Source organism: Mastigoproctus giganteus, chromosome 2, assembly GCF_048544385.1.
Source record: "Mastigoproctus giganteus isolate SK-2022 chromosome 2, ASM4854438v1, whole genome shotgun sequence".
Taxonomy (NCBI): domain Eukaryota; kingdom Metazoa; phylum Arthropoda; class Arachnida; order Uropygi; family Thelyphonidae; genus Mastigoproctus; species Mastigoproctus giganteus.
In genome coordinates, this window is record NC_143576.1 from 178,140,979 (window position 1) to 178,161,249 (window position 20,271).

The following is a 20,271-nucleotide window of genomic DNA, read 5'->3' on the forward strand; positions in this document are numbered from 1 at the left end:
GTTCAGACACATTACAGGTATTGAATCAGGTTACACTTTTGTTTATTATATAGTTAGCAATTATTAAATAATTAGGCAGTGCCATACACAAATTATTTTGAAAGATCAATTTAAACAGAAATAGAAATATAAAATGAATCTGTAATAACTTAGAAATCGGTGACAAGTAAAAAAAGATTTAGTGAATACTAATTAATAAATGTAAACACGAAATAAACTGGAACGCAGCGTCCTGAAAGGAAGGTACTGTATTGGGGATTCCAAGGACAGCTGTGGAACAAACAAATGCATGTGCTTAGGACAACTAAGAACCGTCTGCGCAGTAGCACAGTATTATCATCACCGTCCTCCCCACACGTGACGGAAAAGGCACGGGTTTGAATCCCATCGATGACGCGAGGAACTTTTAATGGCATTTTTCACACCGCGTCTGAGTTAGTGGGTCTTAGGCGTAAACAGCAAGACCCCCTCCCCGGAAACCGTGGATTTGCTTCCATTAAAGCAGACAAGACGACCAGAGAACACACGTGATTTATAGACACAATACTCATGAAATAACTTTCCTGGTGACTTAAATGAACAGATCTTTAAGAACAGAAGGGATGCAGAATTTGAATATAGGCAGAAAGGCTGTGTAGAAATGAAAGCAGCACAAAAGGGGGCGGAAGGAGTTAAGGTCTTAATTATGAAGCCCCTATAATAATAATAATAATAATAATACGATTTTTTATTAACATAAATTGTATACAATAGTGATTCCTTACACAGAAATCCAGAGGAATCTTACAATACGTTGTTCATACAAGTGATTTTTTTAATTAGAAAAAAAAATAACAATAATAAATAAATATTAAAAACAAGAATAATAAATAAAAAAATAGCAAAAATAGTAATACTAAAAATGTAATAATGAAATAATAATTAAAACGAAAAAAGGACTACAAATTGAGCATAACATGATATGATATTGTCCAACTATGACCGGCTCTTACATAATTGTCCTTTAGAAACAGAAAGATAGGCCAAGATGCCATCGCGATATTACGTGTAAATAGAGCACAGTTCGATGTCGATGTTGAACGGGTTGAGAGTGTGTCCAGAGTCACAAAAAAAAAAAAAAAAAAAAATATGATATTAGTGTATCCCTATAAATGATTACATCTACCCATACACTACGATGCATTAAGGGCTTATGCTCAGGCTCTTATATCTCATATTGTGAATACCTTCAAAATGAGTTCAATGATATTGCACTACTTCGAATAAGTAACGTTTTGCCAAAGGAGAATACTGTTGTTAGTATTAGTATTAGTATTAGTAATGGCCGCATGGTGCAAGAAAACCTATGGCTTATGCCGCACCACCGAAAAAAACAGAATAAAACAATCATAAAAAAATAATAATAATTAATAAAAGGAAAGGAAATTAAACCTATCATCCTATGCGTTTCCCTCACAAGAAGATACTATCCAGATAACCTTTGAATTTCCCCAGACTGTCAGCCTCTACCACCCATGTATGCAACTTATTCCAGTAATTTATAACTCGCTAGCTAAAATAAAACTTCCTGCAGTCCAATCTAAACATTTCCCCCCGTAACTTGAATTTATGTCCCCTAGTTCTAGCATCATTTATACTCTTGAAAATTTTGTCCTCATTCATTTTACTGATGCCTCTCGGAGCCTTAAACACCTCAATCAAATCTCCTCTAAGGTGTCTAGTTTCGAAACTCTGCAACCCACATATTCGAAGTCTTTCTTCATAAGGACGCCCTCTTGCCGATCTCACCAGGCGAGTTACCCGTCTTCGCACCCTTTCAAGAAGCTCGATGTCTTTCTTTAGGTGCGGTCTCCATACTTGAACACAGTATTCCAAGTGTGGTCTAACATAAGCCTTATATAATGGGATTATCACGTCCCTATCTCTACTTGCAAAAGTTCGATAGATCATCGATAGGACACCGTGGGCTTTCCTTGCAACCTGTTTACAATGCTCAGAGAATTTCATGTCTGACCATATCGTAACACCCAAGTCCCTTTCTTCCAGTACTGGGTTTTGTTGAACTCTACCAAGTGAATAAGTTATTTTGGGATTACTGTTTCCCAGGTGTAATACCTTACACTTTGTTGGATTAAAGCATAGCTGCCATTTTTCTGACCATTCCTGGAGTCTATCTAGGTCTCTCTGAAGAAGCTCAGCATGACAGTGATCATTGACTATTCTACCAATTTTAACATCATCTGCAAATTTAGACATCACGCCCTCTATCCCTTCATCGATATTGTTTATGAAAATTAAAAACAACAGTGGTCCTAATACTGATCTTTGGGGAACTCCACTTCTTACTTCATCCCAACCTGAGGAAAAGCCATTTATCACAACCCTCTGCCTTCTGCCCTGGAGCCATCCTGCTATCCATCTAAGGATTTTCCAAGTGATTCCAACCTGTTCCAGCTTATAAAGCAACTGCTCATGTGGGACTGAGTCAAAACCTTTGCTGAAAGCTAAAGAAACAATATCGAAATTATTCCCTAAATCCAGCTCGTGAGTGACCCTTTCGAAATAGCGAACCAGATTTGTTAAATATGATTTTCCCTTTACCAAACTATGCTGACTATCCTTGAGAATTTCAATTCGATCCAAATGATCCTGAATTCCACTCTTGATCATTGCCTCCATGATTTTCCCTACCACTGAAGTCAGACTGACAGGTCGATAATTTCCCACTTCACTCTTAGAACCACACTTATATATGGAAGATACATTGGCACTTTTCCAATCCAACGGAATCTCCCTAGAGTCTAATGATGCTCGCATAATTAGCCTCAATGGTTCAATGCACAAATGCACTCACTTGCCGCCTGCCCTAAGATTATACGGTATATTCCATCAAATCCAGGAGCCTTACTGGCCTGTAGGCTCGAAAGTATTTTCATTAAATAATCTTGAGAAATTTTAATATTATTAATTACATATTTTTCAACTTGGCTCCCAAAATTTCCCATTGCCACAAAAGGTTTTTCATTTCTAAATATCGATGCAAAATAACTGTTGTAATGGCAGCTAGTGTATTTAATATTATCCCCTTTTCCCTTACGTAAAGGTCTCATCTGGTTTGTCCTTGTCTTCTTGGCATTTATATATGTGAAGAATTCTTCATCCCCCCCTCCCCTCTTTGCTCTGTTTGCTAGTGATTTCTCATAAACTGCCTTTGCCTGTCGAACCTTTTCTGTGGCTCTATTACACATCACCTTGTAGCTGTTATAGGATTTAGTACTTTTTATGGCTCTGTAACCTTTCCATGCCACCTTTTTCTGCTCAAGTAATGTGGCAACGTCACTATTCATCCAACTTGGAACCCTTCTCGTGGAGAATTTTTTTAATGGTACATACGCATTCAAGGCATCTGTGATTAATGTTTTAAAGACATACCACAGTTCAATTGTATTCATTCTCTGCGCGATATCTACCTAGTTAATAGAGGCCACGTAGTACCTTAAGGCAACGTAATTTCCTTTTCTGAAATTAAAACCCATTTCTTTGCCTTTTACTTCTGCTACCTCTCTCTTCATCATCCACCATAGAACTCCTTGATCGCTTCCTGCTACTAATTCCTCTACTCTCAGCCCTGTTATCTCATCTGATTAATGGGTGATGATGAGGTCTAGGATATTCTTTTCTCTAGTACTTTCCCTGATATGTTGATACAAATAATAGCCATCCAGTTGACTTAAAAATTTTGTTCCCCATGTCGAGTTTCCTTCCCATTTACTCCAATCAATTAGAGGCAAATTGAAATCGCCCATAATAAGGCATTAACGCTTACTTGCCCATTCCATTTGCATGTAGAGGCTTTTGTCATAATCTTCCCAATCACCTGGTCTGTAGATTACTCCTACTCGCATTATACCTTTGTTTCCATCTATCTCATACCATACAGATTCTGTACTAGCATGCGAAAAGTCTAAATCCGGGAAAGCTATCGCCGCATTCAGGCTGCTTCTGATAAGAAGCATTACCCCACCACCCCTTCTATCTACCCTATCCTTCCTAAATACATTATACAAGCCGTACTGAAACTCATCATCCCCAATTTCCGGGTGGCACCACGTCTCCGTAAGCCCTATTATGTCCGCGTTACTTGTTTTAACCAGCAGTTCGAATTCGCTCATTTTATTGACGACACTTCTAACATTACTATGTAAACAATTAAGACTTACTGTTCTTGTATATTTAACAACCCTAACACAACCCTTGAAGATTTTTAGGCTCTCTTCCTTGGCATTTGTTACCCGCTCACTTGAAACGTTTCTGCCCCCAGAACATCTAGAGAATATGTCCAGTTGGGGTAACAGATAGGATCTCTTGAGGTATGTGCAAGAGTTACTTTGACCAATATTATCAGAAAACTTATTTATTGTTACTTATTCTCAGCGGAAACCACCACCCAGATGGCACTGTTTCAAGGCTGTTTGGCCCTTCTTCGGTGGGTAGGTAGGTATCCAAATGATGTATGTTTGAAAAAACAATTATAAAGTATAACTCCAAAATATGAGACGATGCCGCCTTTGAAAAAAATTGCTAATTCATAATTTAACTGTGTACTAATATGATGCGTTTGCACTATCTTGTACGTAGTCTAATTCTCTTGCAGTGTGAGACATAAGCCCTTAATGCACCTTAGTCTTAATTCATCTGATACACCATCATCTCTCATATTGTGGAGTTATACTTCATAACTGTTTTGCCATCATTATATCACTTGCGTACCTACCCACCTACCGAAGAAGGGCCAAATAGCTCGGAAACGGCACCAGGGGAGCCTGATGATGTCCGGAGTTTCCAAGAATAGGTAACAACAGCCTTCTCCACTGGGGAAGCGTTGCCTATTCGAGGAGTTTTTGAGTGGTGTGAGTTGAAGGAGTTACAGTCCCTTTCATTCTTCTACACCGTTTTTATTTTCTACTTCCACTCTTACTATAACTTTCCCCTCTACTTTTTGCTTTTCTAAGTCGAATAGGGACGAGTGAATAGTAGAGTTGTTATCCCACACAAAAAAAAAAAAATAAATAAAACAAGTCCTGAAATTGCGCCGGCTACGTGGTAGTACTCGCTGAGAATAAGTGACGTCTTCTCCTTTGGCGAAGCGTTACTTATTCGATGTAGTGCAATATCATGGCAACTCGTTATGAAGGTATTCACAATGTGAGATATAACTTAAACGATGCCGCCTTTGCAAAAATTTGCTAATTCAGAGTTTAGCTGTATACTAATATGATGCGTTTGCTAACCTGTACGTAATCTACCCATATTTACTTTGTTTGTAAATTTCGCGTGTTCTCTGGTCGATTTGCCTGTTTGCTAGACGAAAAAATCTTGATATCTACCCCTGAGACCGACTACCTCAGCCACGGAGTGAAACTCACTAAAGTTCCCCGCGTCATCGACGGGATTCGAACCTGGGCCTTTTCCATCCGGTGTGGGGAGGACGGTGACAATAGCAGTGTGCTACCGCAGTCCAGAGTCACATTTCGGAAATGTCTATTGAAATTCTGTAATCTCTGGAGCATAAGGAAGCGGAGATGGCTGCCTGGTAACCGCCAACCAACCGTATTCCAGATGTTGATGTGATCATACTTAGCTCTGCACAGATAAAGGAATGCCTTTATTTTCGTCACATGGGCTCAATGGAATAAGTGTAAAGTAAAGTGTAAAGTGTGTTTAGGGTCAAGCGGCACCAGGGGTTTCCCCCATCTCCGCGTAGGTTACATTGTATGTGAACCAGTTTACTGGAAAAGCCAGAGATTTAAAAGTGTATGGACTTTGTATATGTGTGATGCCTTGTACCGTTGTTCATCTGGTCATTTAGCCGCCAGACCTCTACTGAGGCCCGACGTTGCCCCACTTTCGCCCCGTGGAGGCAGACCAGGTATCCACTTGAATATAGTTCACTCTGGCAGGTCCTGCCACCTAATTTCCTGAGATTTCAGTGGCTAGGACCTAAAAAAAAAAATAAAAATAATAAAAAAATAAATAAAATTAAAAAAAAAAAAAAAATAAATAAATAAATAAATAAAATAAAAATAAATAAAAAATAAATAAATAAAAATGTGATCACGTTGAGGAGGAAGTGCTAGGAGGTCAAAAGAAATGTTGGGCGAAATTGATTTTCACTTGTGGAATTTAGATTGTGTGGGGCGTTCACTAGCGTGCAGGTAGAGTGGGGAGGGAGACTGAAGACTGGGGGGGGGAGATAGATAGAAGTATGGAGCCGATAGGGAAGACAACTCCAGTTTACAGTGGGGCATGCCCATGCCCCACCAGAAGGAAAAGAAGGGGTGGCGAGAAGGGGAGGTGACAGCAGGGCTGTCCCCTCATCCCCCGCCAGGGACGGGTAGAAAGTAGGCCAGGCAAGGGAGCTGGCCTATTTGCCAACAGGGCATACATGTGGGGTGGCTTCAGTCGGGCGCCAAGGCGTCAGGGCTGCCCCATTTGGTATTCCCAGGAGTGGAGTGAAGATATCTCTGTCCAGGTTTTCAGTCCAGGTCTGTATGACATTTGTGCAGATCATGCTTGGTCTTTTATTAAGTAGTTACTCGTGGGATCCAGGTCCATCCACTAGTGGATATTCAGTAGGATAGGCTTCAGTCACAGTCAGGGTGGACTCCCGAAGGTCCGATTGTAGTCAATGCATTTGGTTAACAGTTCTCAAATGGAATCGGTGTCCTCCATCGGTCAGTATTTGGGAGAGTGCAGTTCAGGCACAGTCCAGTTTTATCTTGGTTCATCATTTGTTGTGATTGTTGTTGTATTTATCCTAGTTGTCCTAGATTTTCTGGCAAAGGAAGAGTCTGGCGTCTTACAAAGAGGCACTGAGCAAAGTTGGTTAGGGCATTGTAGGTTCCCTCGTCCTCCAGTAGGTAGTGCTCCTGATTTTTGGGGTTGAACTGGACTCGTGTGATGAGGTGTCCACGCAGATCTTCGTACAGTTCACACTCGTGTAGCAGGTGGTCCCAGGTCTCGAGGGAACCACATGCGCAGGCTGGGTTATCTGTCAGTCCAAAGAGGTGTAGCTTGTGGCGGATAGCTCCATGTCCTGTGAGAAGGTAGGTGACGTGGAGACCAGGGCAGAGCCATGTCGGATATTTTGGGTACACCTTTTGCAAGTTCGGAAAGAACCTTCGCGTGATGTCTCCTTTGTCAGAAATCGTCCAGCGTTGTTGCCATATCGATGTCAAGTACGTTTGCAGCCTGTATTTCTCAACTTCACAGTTATTAGCCGGGTCTGTAGTGTGGTCCTGGAAGGTTGTGACTTTGCCACGTCTGAGTTGCTGAAGCATGCCATTGCGAATCACCTCAAGATCAAGAGGGAGAGCGCCCGTGATCACTTGTAGTGCATGAGTAGAGACTGTCTTGCATGCTCGGGTGAGGGTCAATAGGATGGGTCTATGTATGATATCCAGTCGTCTGCGGTTTACCGCTGTTGAGGCTTTGTGGAACCAGACGCCGGAGGCGTATGCGATTGCCGGGATAATGGCTGCTTTATAAAGGATCGCAAGTGTGCGCCTTTTCAGGCCCCATTCGCAACGTGTGACTCTGGCAAGCATGCCAGCGTATTTTTTCATCTTAGCCTGTATATATTTTAGGTGTGGGGTGAAAGACCGATTACGGTCCAGGATAACTCCCAGGTACTTTAGTTCTGTGACTAGCTTAATTGTCCTATTGTTGATTCTTATTTGCGGCGGTCTAGTTGGGGTTAGGTAGCCCTTAAGTAAGATGGATTTAGTCTTGGTGGCCGAAATGGTGAGCCGATGCCTTTCTGTCCATTCTTGCAGTGTGGTTACTGCTGCATTCGCGAGAGTTTCTAGTTGGGCTCTTGAATCTGCAGTAAGGGCTAGGGATAGGTCGTCTGCATAGGCCAATGCCTGTACACCCCCTAAGTCGAGGGAGAGGAACTCATCCAATACATAGTTCCACAGGAGGGGGCCTAATACTGAGCCCTGGGGGCATCCTCGGTGTATCTGTCGATCTACCTTGCAGTAAGGGGCCTGTACCAGGATCCGTCTGTTTGTTAGGTAGCTTCTTATGCAGCTGAATAGATTTGATGGCAGTTGGGCTGCCCTGAGTCTTGCGAGGACGCTCGGCCACCAGAGGGCGTCGAACGCCCCTGCAAAGTCAATAGAGATGAGGAGAAAGTATTTTTGTCGGCAGCTCTCCGCCATGTTAAGGATACATTCCAGTGCGTCGAGGGTTGAGTTTCCCGGTTTAAAGCCAAACTGTTTGTTTGCTGTTAAGCTAGCTGTGAGGTAGTGTGATTCAATCCTATGTCTGAGCAGCTGCTCCAACACTTTGCTGAGCACAGTCAGGAGTGCTATTGGCCGATAGGAGTCCGGCTTGTGCTGTGGTTTTGAAGGGTTTTTAAGGATCAATTTAATGTTTGCCACCTTCCAGTCCGTAGGGAACCAGCCTGAGTGGAGACAGTGGTTGTAAAGGTCCAGGAGCAGATTCGGGGTGTACTCAGCCACTTTCCTTACTATTTCCGGCTCGAGCATATCTAATCCTGGGGTTTTCCTGTTTCTTATCTTGTTAATAGCAATTTGTAGTTCTGCTTGGGTGAAGGGCTCCTCCGTCCTGGGGGATTTGTATGCATCGTTGGCTTGGCATAGCAGTTGCTGTTCAGGAGTGTTGTCTCCTTCAATGGATTTAAAAGTGGCGTCTAGTATATTGTTTACAGTATCGTGCCAGTTGTTGGTCATAGCACCCTGGGGAGTGATGGTGGAAGGGGTTACCTCCCCCCTTGGCAGCTTATTTGTGACTATCCGATAGATGATACTCCAGGGGTCAGAGTTGCCGACAGTAGAGACCAGATGCTCCCAGGACAGCTTTTTCCGCTGCCTGATCGTCGCAGTATAGGTGTTCCTGGCCTCCCTGTACTGTTGCCTGAGTGGTTCCACCTCAGGGGCCGGCCAGGTCCGTCTGGATCTTTGGAAGGCGCGTCTCTTCTGGTTCATTTCTCTTCTTAAAATATCAAGTTCTTGCGACCACCACGGAACGGCTCCTGGCCGAGGGGTCCTTTTCCTGATTGCTTGATTAGCCGCATTTACAATGGCATTGGTGACAGCGCGTTGGTGTTGGTCCGGAGTTTGTTTGTGGAGCTGGTTGGATGGCAAGTTTTGTGCATTTCTAGTGATGGCTTCTTTGAATTTTCCCCAGTCTGCTTTGTTGACAGCATATCTATTCTGTTTGTAACAGTTTGTCTGAGTACGGTGGAGTGATCTATGCATAGTAAAGGTGATAGCCCTGTGGTCGGAGGAGGTCCAATCCTCCTGCACTTTCCAGTCATTGAGGTGACCGGCTAGGGATCTAGTTGCCATGGTGGCATCCAGTGTGGCCTCCCAGAGAGTTGAACTGAATGTTGGTAGATTATTAGAGCGATTTATGACAACAAAGCTGCTATTGGCCAGGAACTCCTCCATGTGTTGCCCATTTCTGGAGCCTCTACGCTCTGGGGTCTCACTGTGCCACAAAGGTGAGCGGCAGTTTAAGTCGGCGGATACAAGGATCTTGGCTCCTGCTAGTTCGGTTTGCACTTTATGCAGATATTGAATGTACGGGAGGATATCTGCTTCTGGACGACAGTACAGGGAAATGATGTAGAGTTCCCCTAGAGAAGTTATGATGTGTGCACAGGATGCCCACTCGTGACACAGGTGTGAGATCTTGGTGACAGTTATGTTGGGGTTTCGTACAACAACTGCAGCCCATGGGGTTGCTCCATCCATTTGGACAGTTTTATAGCTGGGTGGGTATCCTCGGACAGCGCCTGCACAGGTATAAGGTTCTTGCAGCAGGAGAATGTCTAGATTTTCTTCTTCGGCCCTTTTCCTTATCTGTCCCGCTACAGCAATGGCTCGTTGTGCATTAAGTTGGAGGAATTTAATGCAGCTGTTGTTGTAACTTTTAGGAAGAGTCCCCATAATATATTCTTGATTGTTGGGCGCTTCTTGCTTTAATATATACCGGGCATTTGTTATCTCTGACTGAATGTGTGTGGGGGAGTTTTTGCCACTTGCAGTTTGCGCAGGCTGGGTCGCTTTGTTTATTTGGACAGTTTGCATAATTGTGCCCCTTCTCAGCACAGTGTCCGCAAGTTGGCTCCTGCTGGACGCACGTGTGGGTGGTGTGGCCGAATCGGCAACACCGGAAGCACTTTGGGACTGCGATGTGTTCCCTGAAGCGGTGGGAGCTCCAGTTTATATATATCCTCTCTTGTTTTGTTATCACCCTCCATGCCTCAGGGGCCAGTCCGACCACCCAGTTTATTGAGCTACCATTCCCGCTCTTGGTTTGGTGTTTAGGTACCAGTAGACTTGCGTAGTTTCTGTCTGGTAGATGTTGTTGGAGGTTTCTTGTGTATATCTCCTCGCAGATGGAAGTGGGGGTCAGATCCGGGTCTGTGCCGAATATAACAATTGAGGGACCTTTTTCTCTAGGCAGCTCAGCAGAGAGTCCGAGCGTCGGTATCTTGGCGTTATTTATAATCAAGTTGGCATCGTCTTTTGTTTCCGTCTCGATTATTACCCCAGTGTTACGAGTTTTCCTGATGGTTCTAATCTTGGCTGTTTTGAATTCTTGGGTCAGAGAGTCAATGACTTTCTTCTTGACCTCTTCGCTAGTTTTAAGAGTATCAGTAGTGGTTGGTTTAAGAACTACAAGATGTGGTGTAGGGAGCAGCGTCTTCCTGGGTGCAGACTTGGTGTTGGTGGTGTTTGTGAGAGCCATTGTTGTCGCAGTTTGATTCCTCAGCGCATCAGAATATGCCGGGGCGCGCTGTGGCATTTGGCTTGCCCCGCATTCCATATAGGCCTGTAGCCGTGTGGTAGCTCTCTCTCTGTCAAGGTGTTCATCATGTAAGATTGTCTCCATCTTGTGGAAGATTGTGACAATCTCAGATCTGAGTGCTGCTGACACTCTATTTGAGTTTTCCTTGAAAATGTTCTCAAGTGCGGTTTTCAGAAAGAGCGTCTTTTCGTATATGGTACCCTCCGGTATGGCAGGGTCGAGGGGTGAGTCCTGCTGTATGTCTTCTTTTTGTGATGTGGCTATTTCTGGCTGTTCTTTAGTTTCTGTATGGGAACGTGTTTCCCGCCCCAATCTAGGGATCACTTGATTTCGATTTTTCCGCTTGGTTAGTTGCGATCCAGAACGGGAGTCCTCCTCTTCGTCCTGGGGTTCCACAATAACAGGGTCGTCACTCTGGCCCGGGGATTTATTGTGTTTTCCTGTTCTTCCTTCCATTTCACGAAATTCGGATAACCGGTACAGTTCGGATTATCGAATGTATGGTAGGATAGTAAGATAGGCCACTGAAAATGATGGCAAATGATACCCACCACAAGTCCGTGGCATATAGCCAAAAGATTAGCAATCAATGGTATATTTGGGCTGTTATACCATAATCTACCAATTTTCCAATAAGTCCTACTGAATCCGCCAGGGGGCGTAGCAGCTTTGCATATTCAAATTAATGTTCAGGACCATAACTAATCTAGATTTGCATAATTTAACACACAGCACAGCTAGTTCATTATGTAAATAGTTCAGCAAGCAATCAAATTAATAAATGTTAATCACTGCTAGAGTATAGGAAATTGTTCCCGAAAAATGCATTGGAAACAAGGCCGCTGCGTTTGACAAAATAAACTGTTGTGTTCCGTTAATTAATCGCCTTCAGATCGGAAGGTCACCACAATCTCAAGTAAGGCTATTAGCAGGGAGGTACGATGGCACTCCTAACGCCTGCAAAAATAGGAATGTTTGACCTTGTGTTTTCCCGTCGTTAACTGTAAAGCTTTTGTAGCTGAGAACTTTGACCTTGTGTCACACTGCAGCGGACAGAGTGTCTTAACACATATACATATCATATAGGAAAATTTCAAAATAAAAGGTTACCTGATGACAATCTGCATAATATAAGTTGAAGGACGAGAAGAACATCCAATAAAGCATCTATTAGTATAAGTTTAGATTTCATAAACGGGAAGAAACTATTTAAATTTTTAAAAAGTTGAAGAGCATACAAATCACTTGTCAACACACTACACGCGCACGCGCAAGACCCCGGCTCAATGGAATGTGGGCGTGCGTTGCAGGCTGAAACAAAGTGCGGATTTAGATGTCGTGTAGATCTGGTGCGACTACAAATTGGCCCACTTCAGCAGCCAGAATTCAAGGCCCCATAGTTCCCTGAAGCTGGTGGGTGGTGCCGCAGACCAAACTACCACGGCATAGGAGAGCACACTACACAAGTAAGTTGCAAGGTATTTCCTGATTATTTGCTTATTGTGCGTTTTGCACAGATCTATTTTCATTCCCCAGAAGGCTCTCAGGCTTTGGAATATTGAGCTTGGATTTGTTGTTATAGGTAAGTTTTGCATCAATAATTACTCCTAGGAGTTTGACACTGTCTGTGGAAGTCAGAATATACGCTGCCAATTTTGGACGTAGAGAAGATGCAATATCAGCAGAAGTCATCCGACTTGGCGTAAAGACGAGATAGTTTGACTTCTCTGGATTAACTGACAGGTCAAAAGCTTTGACATACTGAATGTATTTAGGTGGCTGTTTACAGATCCAGAGAAAGTTTGTCTTTGTTGTTAATCACCAACACTGCGTTTGCATAGCAAGTAGCATACAGTATCATCAGCATACGATAGGAAAGCTGCGATTTGATCCATTAGTGGAACGAATATTGCTGCAAATAGCAAGGCTTAGAGAGAACCACCTTATGGGATCACTACCGCCATGCTTTTACACACTGTAATTCCATTGCCTGTGAAGTGAAACATTCTCCTAGATAGCAGATTATTAAGGATCTCGAGCATATTTCCGGATATCCCATGGAATCGTTCATGTAAGGCAAGAAGCGGGGTGATTTGAACTGAATCGAAAGCAGATTTCATATCCAGAAAAATGGTGTGAACATCTTCCTTGTCCTTCCAGGAGTGAAGTGTTTTCTGTGATAAGGACTGTATGCAGGTTACAGTAGATCTATTAGGCATGGCATAATCAGCAGTGCATCCATTGGATAGGGGTGGTCAATGCAATGTTCAATCAGCTTGGAGTGGCATAAGTTGGGAAAACAAAACTGTAAATCGGAGTGTGTTATACAAATATCAGTGATCAGTATACCAAATAACTACACGGACAAATAGAGTGAATCAGTAAATAAGAATATCTAATTATGAGGGATTTTAATTTTGCTGATATTGACTGGAACCTGTGGATTGGTCACTCGCACTGTATTAAGACTTTGGCGGATTAACTGGATGACTTTTTACTATACGGAAACATTAGGGAGGCATCGGGAAAAAGCAATAATATGTAAATAGTAGAAAGAAGGGGATGAATTACATTGGTCCGCTAAATTGAAATGGCCCAGGTTGCTGACAAACTGAATATATATTTGGTACTCGCACACGAGCAATATTTTTAGAAATGAGCATGCCAGATGTTATACATTATAACAGAAACTAAATAATTTTTGAAACCCTAGGAGGAAATTATTGAATCCAAATATGATCTATCCAATTATACAGGGGTGTCCATAAAGTTCCTATCTATCGATTGTTTTTGAAATAACTGGAAAATATATAAAATTTGATTATAAAAGGATAGAGGATTAACATTTACAAGATAATTAAGAGTAAGGTTCAACATGTGCCCCATCGGTATCTTTTCACAGCTCAAACTAAACTTTTTCGTAACATTTCTAAACATGAACTGATGTATTTGCGTAGTTATTTTGTTTATGCTATTACAATGAGTTTACGTAGTTTTGCAGATGTGATTCCGTTTTAAAACGAAGGTTTTAAAGCGAAATCATATCCGATTTAGCCAAGCCACATGCAAATAAATTTAAGCGGGTTAGATCTGGTAATCTAACCTGCAAGAGTCTATTGTCTGCTTGATGTGGCATGAACAGACGTGCATAGCTCCTCTGAGACGACACCTCGTACTGCGTCCACCGTATTCTCTGAGTGTAAAATCTCGATTCATCATTTATCGTTCTTTTGAATTTCTTTAACAACTCGCTTATTGCCTTGTCTGTTGGTCCTTCTATTTTAAATAAACTTATAAACCACTCTGTGATTTCATCGTATTTCTTTCCCTGAATTAGCAGTATTACCACAATTGCAAGCTGCTCTACATTCGTTATGAGTCATTTCTGCAATATAAATAAATATATAAATAAATTTAAATTATTTCACAAAAATATAGAGGTAATTTATGGATATCCTGTATTAAGGGAGGCAAGAAATGAAGTAAGCAAACCTTGACATGATTATGAAAGCATTCTTAGATTCGGGGGATGTCTGTATGTGATGGAGATATGTATGTCCAATGAGAATTTATGTCCAATTTACAACAGGGGATAACATGAGTAATTGCAGACCTGTTAGCGTAACTTCCAGGAAAATCATACAGTCACTTGTTAAAGAACTATCGCAGTATCTAGATAGGAATGCAGTTATACTGCAAGTCACAGCCTGGATTTCTTAAGATGCGTTCTTGTCTGACCAATATAATCGGATACTATTGGGGAGGAACAAAGGAACTGGATGCAAAATTAATTATCATATCATGTTCTTAGTTTTAGAAAAGCTTTTGATATTATTGGAGCCGTCTGGCATTGAGCAGCTTGCTGCTATGGATAAAGGCCTGGTTGAGTGGGAGAAGGCAAAGAGTTAGCATTAGCATTAGCATTAGCAGAGGCATTTGATGCAAGAAAGCAAGCTTATGCAGCATCAGCCAAAAAAAAAAAAAAATCCACTTCACCCCTCTGTTCGTTCAAAATACCTGTCCAGCTGAGCCTTAAACTTGTTTAGGCTATCAACCTCCACCACAAGGGATGGCAGTCCGTTCCACCAACCAACCACCCGCTGGCTAAAGGAAAATTTCCGCACGTCTATCCTACATCTGTCTTTCCTCAATTTGAATTTATGCCCTCTCAGGTGATTTTTCTGAGCAAGAGGAAGAATCCCATCAGCATTGAGCATGCTCAAACCATTCAAGGCTTTATACACCTCTATCAGATCACCTCGCTGGTGCCTAGTCTCCAGACACTGTAATTTGCAAAACTTAAGCCTTTCTTCGTAAGAGCACCCCTTTGTTCCATTCACTAATCTTGTTGCCCTTCTCTGTACTCGTTCCAGCAGCTCTACATCCTTCTTGAAATGAGGCCTCCAGACCTGTATACAGTACTCTAGGTGTGGCCTGACCATTGCCTTATACAATGGAATAATCACATCCTTATTCCTGCTGGAAAAATTCCTGTATATCATTGACAATACTCCATGAGCTACTCTTGCAGCCCGTCTGCACTGCTCAGAGAACTTCATATCTGCCTGCACAATCACCCCCAAGTCCCTTTCATTCTCTACCACTGTCAGTGTAGTACCACAGAGTTGATACGTTGCTCTGGGGTTGCTGTTTCCCATGTGTAGTACTTTACATTTGTCAATGTTAAACTTCATTTGCCACCTCTCAGCCCATCTGCTCAACCTTTCCAGATCCAGTTGCAGCAGCATAGTGTCAGTAGTGTCCTTGACAACCCTGCCAACCTTTGTATCATCTGCAAACTTGGACATTAAGCTTGATATACCATCATCAATATCATTTATAAATACAGAAAACAACAATGGACCCAACACTGAGCCCTGAGGGACTCCACTAATAACATTAGTCCACGATGAGCAGTGTCCATTGATTACCACTCTCTGTCTTCTCCCCCTCAACCACCCCTTTATCCATAGCAGCAATTTGCCTCCAATGTCACACTGCTCCAATTTGTGTAGCAGTCTTCCATGTGCAACAGTATCAAAAGCCTTTCTAAGATCCAAGTATATAATATCAAAGTTATTCCCTGCATCCAGTTCTTTTGTGACTGCATCATAGTATCCAATCAAGTTGGTCAGGCAAGACTTCCCCTTGACAAAACCATGCTGTGTCTGAGCTATAACTGAAGTCTTGTCTAAATGATCCTGCAGTGCTTCTTTAACCAGTGCCTCCATTAATTTTCCTGGAACAGAAGTTAAGCTCACAGGTCTATAATTACTTGTGTCAGCTTTTGATCCTCCTTTGTGAATTGGGGTCACATTTGCACATTTCCAGTCTATGGGTACCTCCCCTGAGTCCAAGGAAGCCCTCATAATTATGGCTAAGGGTTTGCTTACTTCCTTTGCTGCCTCCTTTAATATAACTGGATAGATCCCATCCACCCCGGGTGCCTTTCTTGTGTTTATCTTCAACAGTTTCTCCTCCACTTTACTCCCAGTTATTTCAAGATTCTGTAGCTTACTGCTAGAGTTGAATACACCTCTGGCATTCCCTTTGCTGAATAACTCCTCATGTGTGAATGTCGATGCAAAATATTCATTTAGTTTGTTAGCTACCTGAGCAGGATCATCAACAGTTGACCCATCAATATCAAGTGGACCAATCTGATTCATCCCCTTCCTTCTAGAGTTTATATAAGTAAAGAACTCTTTGCTGTTTTTCTTTGCATCCCTTGCCAAGGATTTCTCGTAATCTGCCTTCGCCTGCCTAACCTCCTTTGTAACTTGGTTGCATATCAACTTGTATCTATCATAGGCTTCTGTGTCATGTGTTAATTTGTAAGTATCCCATGCATTTTTCTTCTCTGCCATATGCCTCATTAGTTCATCTGACATCCATTTTGGCCTAAACCTTGAACAATATTTCTTAGTTGGTATGTAAAGCCTAGTAGCTTCCAAGATAAGTTCTTTGAATGCTTCCCATTTTGAATTTGCTGTTGGTAACATCATCAGTTGGTCCCACTGTATAGAATTTAAATACTGTCTCAGTCCATCGTAGTCGCCTTTACGGAAGCAATAACCCTTCCCTTTACCCCTAATGGTAGTTACCTCTTTGAGTAAATCCCACTTCAGCACACTGTGATCACTGCCACCTAGTGGTTCATTTATCTGCAGATTCTTAATGCATGAAGAATCACTGCTGATAATCAAATCAAGAGTATTACTCCCTCTAGTTGCCTCCCGAACATGCTGATGTAGAAAACAATCATCCAATAAATCCACAAAAGCTCTGCTAGTGCGTGAGTAACCAGCCCCCAAATTCCAGTCAATATCTGGGAAATTAAAATCTCCTATTATAAGACTCTCTGATTTACTGGCCCACTCTATTTCCCTGTACAGTTCCTTATTATACTCATCAGAGTCATTAGGCCTATAGCACACTCCTACTCTCAATTTTGATCTCCCAATGCTTATGTCACACCAAACTGACTCAACCCTGCACTGTCCAGCGATGTCGACTGGCTTCACTTCCTTGGTTTTTATGTGTTTCTTAACTAATAGCATAACCCCTCCCCCTTCCTATCCTGTCTATACTTTCTGTAGACGTTGTACTCCCCAAATTGCAGTTCTGCATCCCTTATATCTGTGTGACACCACGTCTCTGATATCGCAACAATATCTGCCTTTGATGTTTTGAGCAATACCTCAAATTCATCAAATTTATTTACTAAACTCCTAGCATTGGTGTACACGCAAGTATACCTGCACCTGTTTCTATTCTTAGCTACCCTAACACAACCCATGTGTTTACTTGTACCGCAATGGCTCCCAGCAGTCTCTGAAATACCATGCATCTTGTTTTTCAGGCTTCTGCTCATTCTAATAGAAGCAGTGCAAGAATCTCTTTCACCTCTGCCAGTGGCTACTGTCAATCTATTGGTCTTTGTCTCCCCCCAAGCTAGCAGTTTTCCGACCCACCTAACACTGCCTCGATAGCATCAGCAAAGAGTTGTTACCAGTAGGCACGGTTCTATTTGTACTAAAGTTCTTAGAGGAATTATCCAGGGTTCAGTGCAGCGCAGATTGTTCCTTTCTATATTTATTATTGATATTGACGATGGTATCATGCTTAATGCCTGTTTGCGGATGATAAGAAAGGTTGACAGAGTGGTTAATTGCTATTTCATTAAGATCCATAAAAGTAAGGCAAAATGGGCTGAGAAGTGGCAATTGAAGGTTAACATTTCCAAAAGCATAGAGGAAGCATCTATCCCTATCCCACAATGATTTATCAGCTGTGTCTAAGCACACTCAAGGATGTGGATAATGAAAAGGATCTGAGGTAAATATGCAATCAGACATGAAGTTCGCTAATAATACAGACATGAAGTTCTCTGCAGTGGAGACGGACTATTTTTTCTGCTGTTCAATGAGAATTGGACAGCAGAAAAAATTAGCATTAGCAGTCTTGTGGACTGCTAATGGGGTTTTATCAACGATATACAGGAATTACTCCAGCATGTATATGGGTGTAATTGTTCCTTTGTATAAGGAAATGGTTATGTCGCATTTTGAATATTTCATACAGGGGTGGAGGCCTCATTTTAGGAACGATGAAGACAGGGCCGGATTAAGGATGAAAAATGCCCCTCGGCCATATTTAAATTTCAGGCCCCTTTAATGAATATAAACATATATGAAATTAGTGTTAAAAGCAGAAAAATAGAAAAAGAATCAGAAAAATTGTCAGATCAGATCAATGCCATTAAGATATCGATTAAACCTCGAATTCCAACACTCATTGGAGTGTTGGCATTCGAGGTGAGCGGACACGCTTCGTCGGGCTCTTCAGTTTAGTGGATTGAATTGCTGTTGATTATTTGATTTATTTAGTATTATGAAATATTTGATTAATATGAAATATTTGATTTATTTAGTATATTGTTGGATTATTTTGTTACCGGTTTTCCTGTAATGGTTTCATTTTTATAATATTATAGATATCATTTTTTAAAGTTAAATTTTCATTGGTATTTAGTTAATTCTATTTATAATGATAATTAGCAGATCTGCCTTAAACACGTCACACGTATCGTGACTCACACGAAAATAGCCAATGGCCATTTACGGGTGAGTCATGATTTAATCAGTTGCAGAACCTGTGGAATGTTTTACAAGTTCGACCTGGTGACTAATCATAGCTCACTTCAGGATTCTTTTCTTTGTGATGTAAGGAGTGCACCCATCTTAAGTTACAATTTGGTGAACTGATGGAACAATTTGAATCACTGAAAAAACGGATGCTTGCCCTCGAGAAAAATGCATCTGGATGCTCGTCAGGAACTCAAGATTCCAGCAATCTACCAAGTGATGAACTCCCGATTCGGGCCTCAAAACAGAAATCCCAAGTGAAAATTACTCTGGATCAAATGGACTTTCTTTTATTAGGAGACTCTATGGTCAGGGAAACGGGGAATATTTTTTGTAATAAGGATAGGTGGAGTAGAACGAGGGTATGTCTGCCGGGAGCAACTATTAATGATGTCGCCAACAGATTGTCAGATTTTAAGGGGGGAGGGGTAAAGAGAATATTATTATTCATGTGGGGACTAATGACATTAAAAGTACACAATCTGACAATTTGTTGGAAAAATACAGGACCATGCTGAGGAAATGCCGCGAGCTAGGCCGCAATGTCTATGTGTCTGCAATTCTACCCAGACACGATAGGAAGGATTATATGTTAAAAGCCTTGTGGATTAACTCAAGAACTGAAGGACCTGCAAGGATTTTGGGGGGAAATTTCTATCAGTTTGGCCCACACTTGTAAGTAGAAAGAATTTGTTTTGTAGAGAAGGGATGCACTTAAACAAAGGCGGTGCAAACGTTTTTGGAAGTATTATTGTAAAGTAAAAAATGTAAAGTGCAGCTATTATCAACCCACTGCAGGATGGAAGCCTCCACAACAATTCATGCTGAGGGAAATGGACCATAATCTGTCATGCAGGTCCAGTACGGGTTGGTAGATTGACCGTATTCAGCAGTTAGGGGCTTGAACCCTGGTCTACTCAAAGAGAGTGTGCTACTGCATTTTCACTCCTAACCACTCGGCTATTGAGGATACTTAAAGGTTCAGGGAAACTAGTAGTTAGGGGAGATGTGGGTAATACTGACACGCGTTTATCTGATAATATTGGGCAAAGTAACTATTGCACATACCTCAAGAGTTCTTATCTGTTACCCCAACTGAACATATTATCTAGATGTTCTGAGGGCAGAAAAGTTTCAAGTGAGAGGGTAGCTAATACCAGGGAAGAGAGCCTAAAAAACTTCAACGGTTCTGTTAGGGTACTCTTAATTGTTTATATAGTAATGTTTTAGTCTTAATTGTTGATAAATTAAGTCTTAATTGTTTATATAGTAATGTTAGAAG

The 20,271-nt window shown here is 41.7% G+C and overlaps 1 protein-coding gene across 1 annotated transcript in view; it reads right to left on the reverse strand.

Moving 5' to 3' along the window:
* The window catches only part of LOC150089786 (uncharacterized), a 65,348-nt gene that overhangs the window by 35,728 nt on the left and 9,349 nt on the right, over positions 1–20,271 (reverse strand). The window lies entirely within an intron of this gene.